The following is a 7,901-nucleotide window of genomic DNA, read 5'->3' as shown; positions in this document are numbered from 1 at the left end:
AAGCAAACCTCAACAAAGGAAGAACATCAGCAATGAGAAATAGGATTAATTTATTCCAGAGGCTTGGAATTTCATTGGATGTCATCCCCCTCTCCCACTCTAACTTTGGTATCATTACAGATGCAGGAGAGGAACAAGAGGCTAAGGCACATAGGCTATGGAACAAATGTTGGAAAATGGGACTAGATAATTAAGCAGTTAGTTTTGAATGGGCTGAAGGGCCTTTTCTCTGTTCTGTAGACCTCAATGACTCTGTTATTCTAATAGCTTTCAGGAAATTCCTGGCCATGGTCTTCATTTCATTCTCTCCAATATTCCTTAAAGCAACTACAAAATTATAATACATCATTTCAAAATTTATTGAGATATAATATTGTGACATTACCATAGTAAACCTAGTGTATCAGTTAGAAATGGTGTTGAAAATTTTCCCAGGAAAGGTACACATCCTTTCCTAACCATGATCCACACTGAGCTTTGGCAGCCCATTGTCACACCATTCACAGCAGAAACTCGTAACAATGTAAACAATCTCCCAAATCATTATCTGTCCTGTTCAACTTGAGCTTTCATAAAGTCCACGCCAAGGCAAAGCTTAGATGTGATGATTTTTCCTGGCAGAGTTACAACCCTAACATAGTTCTTACAGATGCGGGCATATGAAGGGCAGCTAGCTGCCAGGGCTATCTGGTGAAGATCAAAGGATAAATGTATATCCTAGGCCCAGAGCTTTAATTAGTTATTGTTAGATTTAAGGGAATATGTACTCAGCTGCTCCTCTTGGGAGACTAAATAACTGAGTATAGTCCGTAATTGGCGTCGGCGTACCTGAGCTATCAGAGAAGATCCTTTAATGAAATGACTACTTTGCTGGTTGTTTCTTCCTATTACTTCTTCAAACTTCATATTCTGGTTTGAAACCATTTCTGGATCTGATGGTAAGTCCAAGTGGATGTCTCACAGTTCTGAAGATAATGTTTGCTATTTGAACTCAACAGATAATGTTGTAGTGGTGCCGTGAAGCCTGGTGTCTCCTACCCATGGAAGTGGAGAAGCAATATGTTGTAGTTTAGCTCTCCAAGTAGTCCTGCAAATAATAGAAACACTGTTTAGAAACTGTTCTCTTTTACAAGTAGAAAGAGTCAGTTAATTTCATTTGCTTTGCCCTTGACAAGGTTCTGTTGCTAAACTGGACAGAAATAACCATAAACACCGCATTCAATCTGAAAGGAGTTCAATTCTGTATATGTTCATCGTAAATAGCAGGCACTGGGGTATATAGCTTACTTCTAACAATCAAAATTGGAACTGGAGACAATGATGGAGGTGTGGGAATGACCATCTTATATTAATATTCAGGGCACATGTATGTATAAAGGCTGTGCAGAGGATGCTTTATTCATCCAGAAGAAAGAAGCCCATGGTACAATTTGAAGAAGAGCAGGAGATTTCTTCTGGCTAATATTTATTCTCTTAAATTAACAGATTACCTGGTCATTACCCCACTTATGCTCATGAGACCTTGCTATATGCAAATTGGTCGTTGTTTTCCAATATTACAACTGTCTCTATGTTTGTTCCAGTTTGATGGGATGATACAGAGGGACTTTTTATCTCTATCTAATTTGCTTGTGCCTGAAATTTTGACTGTTTGATAGGGTTAGTGTAGAGGAAAGTTTACTCTGCACCTAACTAATCTGCTAATCTGTTCCTGGAAACATTTTGTGGGAAAGAGAGTAGAGGAAAATTTACTTTGTATATAACCCCATGCTGTAGCTGTCCTCCAATTTTTCTCCATTTCCTTCCAGATGTTTGGAACTGCACTCACCCAGCTCAATTCTTATTTATCTATTGAGAACCAGGGTAACAACTGCAATGGCTTCTCAACAATATTGGGACTAATGTCATTATTGGGCCATGTTCCAGCGTGGTTAGGGAGAGTGTAAGTTAAATTCTCATGAGGTTTGATGGCAACATATAGAAGTAGAAGAGAAGGCTAAGACCATGAAATGAGAGAATCGGACAGTATGAGAGAAGAGAACTGTTCCATTTTGGAATGAGCAGATTAACAAGGGTTCTAAGGACCACAAAGATAGGTTTACAATGCATGCTTGTAAATGTAAAAAGTGTGGTGAATAAGGTTGGTGAACTTCAAACACAGCTAGCTATGTGGTGATTTGATGTAGTTGTAAAAGATGAAATGTGCTCCACCTTGTGATGTCACATAAATCTGTTGGATGATAACCTGGTGTTGTGTGACTCCTGACTTTGAAAAGGGATAGGTGGAGGTAACCAAACGAATTTTTGGAGGGTGAGTTTTGAAGAGGTTTTTGAGAAAGGAATGTAGCTAGTAAGAACAGGATGAAGACAAGTGTGTCTTATGTTACCAGATTATAATGACTGCGAGCTGATATCATTGTCGAACCAGAGGGATGATGCAAAACATTCAAAAGCATGGATGTTATCAGTTTGTTCCCAAAGCTCATAATAAAGGAAAATAAATGTACAAAATAAGGGAAATAGATCCATACCATTTGGAAGGGTAACACAGCCTCTGTTGGTGAAGGTTTTGTAGGTTACATCTTGTGACGAAGTTATCTGACAAAACAAGATACAATTTAATTTAAGAAGTGTTTAATTATCCCATAAATCCAGAACTCTTCCAAACTCCAGACGCTACTCACCCAAATAATCTGCTGCCGTAACTGACTCACACCTTTCCCTGTCATGGATTCTATATGTAGGTAGGTTATAGGAGGATGGGTCCGGGTGGGATGCTCTGAGGTTTGGTGTGGACTTGTTGGGGCCTGTTTCCACACTGTGGATTCTATGATTTTAGAATCCCAACATCATTCATTTCTGTTATTGACATATTTTGGGAAACATTTTCTAATTTTGAAAGGTAAAAGTAAAAATCCTTCAATATAATCGCCCATCTCTCAAACACTGAATCCCATTCCCACACAATTGCTTCTTGCAGCTCTTTGTGGAAGAAATGAGTTGAGTGGTATTTTTAAACTTAATCAGTTCAATAAAACACAGTATGATGGCAGGGCGGATGGTGTATTGCAGGTGTAGCATGTGGAAGCAATGGATACCGGTGTGATCCACAATAATCACCTGTGTAGTAGATGCCTTAAGCTTGAAGTTGGTGAACTAGGGTCTGAGCTTTGAACAATGCATCAGAGGGGGCAGATTATCTGAGCTTGTTTTTTACGAGAGGCAGTCACACCCCTTTTCTCTAGAACTGGAGAAATATAAACAGTGAGACTGGCCATTAACCATCTCCATTTTATAATAATGCCTTTCAGCTCTAAACCATTCTGGGTGAACAATAGCAAGTTGGTCGTGTGATTGAAGGGTTTCCAATACTGAAATACTTTTTTATTTGAAGACCCAGGGTGGTTTACAAAGAGCTTCATTATAGAATATCAGCTGCTGACCAGGACAGTAAAACTTGGTGCAATTACATCTTCACAAGGTCTCCTAGCCTGATTACTTTGTCCTGGCCTTTAAAGAAATCTCTCTTCTTGGTGTAAACAAACTTTCAATCTCCCCTAGAACTAGGGGACATAGCTTTAAAATAAGGCCCATTTACGGTAGAGATGAGGAAGAATTTGTTGTCGTTCGTGTTTGCAGTTATCTCTCCCAGTGAACAGTGCAGGCGGTGGTGGCTGAGTATCTACAAGGTTGAGTTAGACTGGTTTTTGGTTAAGAAGGGTGTAAAGGACTATGGTGGTAGACAGCAAAGTGGAAATAAGGTTTCATCAGATCAACCATGACTTTATTGACTCGTGGAGCAGGCTCAAGAGTCAGGTGACCTTTTTCTGCTCCTATTCCTTATATTCTTATATTCTTATAACTCAACACTCAGATTGTTTCTGAAGTCTGTTCCACTCCAAACATCTCACTCAATCCTAGTAAAGCAGATGTCTCCATTTTATTTTATGAGCTCCTCTAAACTTTTCAAAGCTCTCGTACCTTTCTTGTTGTTCAGACTGCTTGATACATCCACTGATCACTGGAACACCAGGGACTATTTGACGCAATGTTCCTCTGTAATGTTTTTCTGTCTTTAACCACTCCACTGCTTGTGTCCCAAGACTGTTTCAACTATCAGGTACTCATTATTGACTGCCCAGATTGATCCAGTCATCCAGGACCATCTTACCCCAACCAGTGTAAATACATTTTTCCCTCCACAAACAACCCTCATAGTTTTGAATACTTCTATCAGATCTCCCTTTAACCTACACCATTTGAATAGATTTAAAGTTATCCTATGTCTCCTTGGATTTTCCTCTTTTCCTTAGGATCACATTAGAAAATCTCTTCTGGACTCTTGTCATGGCCTGATATCCAGAGAACAATCCAACACCTGGACACTTTATCCTATTCATAGTTATTACCCATATGTTTGACATTGCTTGTTTCCTAATGTTCTCTAAAACACTTTTTAAACGAAAACACCAAGTGTTCTTCACTTTGCTCAGCTTCAAAATCTTGTCTTCTGAATGGTAAAGATTTGTGTATGTGATGCATTTTAACTTTGTGTCAAGAAATGATAGGTTAAAATCAGTCAGTATCAGAGGAGCAGGAAAGTTTGACGTTTTGGGTCAGGACCCTTCTTCTGAAGAAGGGTCCTGACCCGAAATGTCAAACTTTCCTGCTCCTCTGATGCGGTTTCGCCTGCTGTGTTCATCTGGCTTCACACCGTGTTATCTCAGATTCTCCAGCTTTGGCAGTTCCCACTATCTCGGTTAAAATCAGTCACTATTCTTTCATTGCTAATACTTTTATCATCTAGTGTCCAGCTCCATTCACGCTACAGAGAAAATGCAGAATCTTGTAGTTCTATACAAGCTATCTGCCATTGTAACTTGTTTGTGTCCACCTGGTATCTCTTATACACCTGATGCTCCATTAGTTGCCTACCTGAGTAACAGCAGTGTGGCTCTAATGACTCTGTAAAAGATGCTGAGAATCCACATCTTTTACTAAGGGGAATGCTCAAAATACATAAGAAAGGCAGGTGAATTCTTCCCCCAAATCCACTAAAACACTCTGGAAATTTGAACCATAGAGGCAATCAATGGGAGAAAAGTCACCCCAAGAAATGGATGCGCAAACATGGGAAAGAGCCAGGCCATGAGAGGCTGGAAGCAGTTTGAAAAGTAAGTTGTTATAATGACGGATTCACCAGGGCAGCCGGAGCTGCCTTTTGCCAAGGGCCAGAAATTTTGCCGGAGAGGAGAAGGGCGTATTGAGTGGAAGAGCTGGTAACAAGACAGTTTGGTGGCAGAGAAGTCTGCAAAAGTGGTGGGGGAGAAGGAGGTTGCAAGACTGGTAGGTTAAGGAGTAGTCTGCAAGAGGAGGTGGTGAAAAGGAGGCAAGAACGCTGCAGGGAGGAGACTACAAATAAGTGAGGCAGTAGGAGGTGACAAAATTGTAGAGGGGCGGAAGAAGTGCAAGTGGATTTTGGAGAGGCAAGCTATAAGAGGTGAGAGGAGTTGCAGGCTACAAAGGGCTAAGGGGAGAAGGCCCCTACAAAGGAAGCAGAACAATTTTGAAACTGTCAGATAAGAAATAACTAAACAGGAGCCAAGAAAACTTGAAGCCACAGAGATAATGAGTTATTTGCAAATGAATGTGGATCTGTATTTTTCGACTGTATAGCTTCAGGAACTACTTTGTGGGAAAAGAATGTGTTGGATCTGATAGTTGTTAAATTCAAGTCGGAGATGCAGTGAGATGCCTAGCTGAAATGTTTCAGCTTAATGCGGTAGAAACATATTAATTGTGACCTCACCCATCTGTATCAGGTGTGCTTGAGATGTATATGTTTTATGTATAGAAATGTGTTAGTTTTCTTATTTTTTAAAATAACCCTTTTGTTTTAACTTATAACCACTGTCTTGTACCAAATTAAGTACTGTGGTGTCTAGGAAACAAATGCTTTAACTTGTGTGTTTTACCTTTGTCTTTAATGGAACATTAATTTTTATGGAGGATGCTGTTTAAACTGACTAAATTCGGTTTCTGTCTGATTCCAATATCCCATGCATCAACACAAATGCAAAAAGGTATTGTGAGGAGATAACTGTATCACCTAATAAATGAGTTAGTGAGCATGGAAAAGGGGCCCCTGAAAACAAAAATCTAGCCCTCAAAATAAGTAATAGCCCTCAAGAAGATCTCAAAGCAAGGCCTCAAAAAATACCCTCAACACAGGAAGGTCTGCCAGATAAAACAGAGCAGTTATTAAGGAATAGATGTGTTCAACAATTGCAGTGGTGTGCTGTCTTTATACAGCACACTGGGCCAGTATAAAGACGGGCCAGAGTGCTGGGCAGACTGAAACACATTTCATGATGGAGTTGACTTGTTTACTGACTTATAAGAAGTTCAGATACGAAACATCAGGCAGTTAACCAGCATTGTTCAAACATTCAGGGAAACAGTCGATATTTCAACAAATGAAAAGTGAAAGTTGTTCTTTCTTACCTCAAATTGTTTCATGATTAAAACAATGGTTCACACACAGTAAGTCAGTAGATTCCGTCAGACTGTTGCCAACATCAGGCAGTGATCTTTTAAGAAAGAATAGACAGCATTAGTACAGGAGATGGTTTTTAAAGGAGTGGATGAGCTCACAGCTGGAAATTCCAAAGAGTAAAACTATACAGTTCCTTCCTAAAATGAGTTTGTCGTCAGCAACTGTGAATCAAGCGAAACGAGACATGAATAAGTTCCTCTCAACAGGACTGTCAAGTTTCTGGAACAAAACAATACAGTTCATCAAGATGCTGAATGAGAATCAGAACTGCACATTATGTTAAAGCATTGGGCTGGGTTTCATGCTCCCTGACAGCAAGTTTGAAGGCCATGGGATGTGTCAGAAAATCAGCTGGTGGCCTTCCACTGCCCAATATCCCTTCCCTAACCCGTCTGACATTTGACAAGGGTGGGAGAGTGTGATATTCCAGACTTAGCCAAAACCCAAGTTCCTCTTTGTTAGTGATAATGGGAACTGCAGATGCTGGAGAATCCAAGATAATAAAATGTGAAGCTGGATGAACACAGCAGACCCAGCAGCATTTCAGGAGCACAAAAGCTGACGTTTCGGGCCTAGACCCTTCATCAGAGAGTAGTTCCAGCAGCAACCACCATTCCTAATCAACACTGCTGGAGCTGTTGGCTGAACTTTGTCCTAATATTTTGCAGAAGGTTTACCTTAAAACAATTGACATTGTCCCAGAATTTAACAGGTGTTGAACAACCTTTAAGATCATGAATAGTTTTGCCACTGATATCTTAGCTGGAGGAATGCATACTGCCTTGTGAAATTATGACCATGAATTCTTTTCATCATCTAGACTACCTCTGCTTACATGTAAAAACGGCAGCCTTAAATGGACAAAATGAACAGTGCACTTGAAATATTGTGTACTCACATGCTGAAAAAAAAGTTCTGTTGCAGTTGGTTATTATTCTCTTCTTTGTTTTTCTCTTCACTGAGCTTAATATTATTTACACATTTTGAAATGTTACTCTGTATTCATATATCATATATGTTAAAAAAAATTAAAGGCATATTAACATATCCCATCACTTACACCGCTAGGGACCTTCTAGTCTGATGAATAACCATGTACCATGATTCATTGTTTTGCGTCATTAAGTCTTTTTGTTAATTCAAACTGATACTGACCCTGTTAGTCCGTAAACCTCGATTTTGTTAGTAAACTTTTATGTGGCTCATTGTCAACTGCCTTCTTAAAGTTAATTTAAGCAACGTCCTTTTATCAACAATTTGCTTCTTCATCAAAAAAGCTTGGGCAAACTTCAGTTTGCATCGTACAGATCCATGTTGGATTAATCCTTAATTAACTCAAACTTCT

The 7,901-nt window shown here is 39.5% G+C and overlaps 1 long non-coding RNA gene across 1 annotated transcript; it reads right to left on the bottom strand.

Annotated features, from left to right (window-relative positions):
- Window positions 1-341: 341 nt before the first annotated feature.
- Window positions 342-6,830, bottom strand: LOC125463496 (uncharacterized). The gene is made up of 3 exons (XR_007249840.1): window positions 6,505-6,830; window positions 2,532-2,598; window positions 342-1,087 (listed from the first exon to the last, which is right to left on the bottom strand). It is a non-coding gene; the product is annotated as an uncharacterized LOC125463496 (long non-coding RNA).
- Window positions 6,831-7,901: the final 1,071 nt, after the last annotated feature.

The sequence above is a fragment of the Stegostoma tigrinum genome, chromosome 22 (genome assembly GCF_030684315.1).
Source record: "Stegostoma tigrinum isolate sSteTig4 chromosome 22, sSteTig4.hap1, whole genome shotgun sequence".
Classification (NCBI taxonomy): domain Eukaryota; kingdom Metazoa; phylum Chordata; class Chondrichthyes; order Orectolobiformes; family Stegostomatidae; genus Stegostoma; species Stegostoma tigrinum.
This window is presented reverse-complemented; position numbering and strand designations above follow the sequence as displayed.